The sequence below is a fragment of the Plasmodium reichenowi genome, chromosome 6 (genome assembly GCF_001601855.1).
Source record: "Plasmodium reichenowi strain SY57 chromosome 6, whole genome shotgun sequence".
Taxonomy (NCBI): domain Eukaryota; phylum Apicomplexa; class Aconoidasida; order Haemosporida; family Plasmodiidae; genus Plasmodium; species Plasmodium reichenowi.
Genome location: NC_033651.1, coordinates 659845 through 661359, shown reverse-complemented (window position 1 = coordinate 661359; position 1515 = coordinate 659845).

Here is a 1515-nt window from a genome sequence, read left to right as displayed (position 1 = left end):
TACACACAGTTAACATATTGAATTCCCTATACATCATTATCTCTTTGTTATTTCAAAATGATAATATATATAAACAAAGAAATATAATAATTAGATTATATGGAAGGAAAAAAAAAATATATATATATATATAGGTAAAAAGTATACACACGTTGACACATTCTTTTCCTCCTAATATCTGAGGGAGAAAATATATATATATATATATATATATATTATGAAATAACAATTTTATATTTTTTGGTGTGTTTTATTCTTCATTTCACTTAATAAAATCAACAAATGAATATTCCTATGAGAAAAACAATATATATTTGATTTTTTTTTTTTGATATGAATTAACTTATTTATATATTGAATTTTTAAAGTGTAAACAAAAAATAAAATTAAAAACTCTTTTTATGTTCAAATAAAAGGAATTTTAAACCATGAATATTAGGAGAATGGAAACAATTTCTGGCATAATTTAATATCTCATATTTATATATACAGGAATATTTTTTTCCCCTCATTATTTTTTTAAAAAAATATTTGAATAATATATATAAATATATATATATATATATATATATATATAATCGTGTTATAATATATCATTTTGAATGATTTATATTCAAGAGATAATAAAATATAAGGAACCCTTTATTATTAGAAAGTTATAATTCATGAATATATATCTCTTGAAATAAAAAAGTAATTATAAATATTAAGGAAAAGTTATTTTACTTAGTATATTTTGTAATATATATATATATATATATATATATATATATAAGCTAAAGAGAAAATACAAATTTGTACCACTTAAGAGTACAAAATATATAAGATTTCAAATTTTTTTTTTTTTTTTTTTTTTGAATTATAGTAATATTCTTACAAAATTATACTCATCATTTTTGTTAAATATAAAAATTTCAATGAATTTTATTCATAAATATAAATATATATATATATATATATATATATTTTTTCTATATAATTTCATTAAAATCATTTCTTTTATGACATAAAAGACGTTAAATGGAATGTATACACACGTTTCTCTATGTTATTATAAATGAAATACATTTAATAAGAACAAAACATAATATTTAAAAAATATATAATTATAAAATGAAACAATATTATGATTAATATAACCAAATAATATATTAAAAGGAAGCAGAACATTTTTCATTTGTTTTATAACATTGTAATTATTTGATACCTAGATGACTATTTTGTTTATTACGTATTTGTTTGTTTGTGTAGGAGGTCAAAGATAAATTTTTTTATTTTATATATATAATATATATTTCAAATATATATATTACAAGACATTGTGTATTATACATAACATTTTTATCATATATTTAGAATAAATTTATGTTTAATATTTACTGTAAATTATAAAATAAGATAACATATGGTTCATATATTGTGATATCCTTTTTTTTTTTTTTTTTTTTTAATAGTCTAATTAACTTATTTTTTTTTAATTTTATGTTTTTTTTTTTTTTTTTTTTTTTTTTTTTT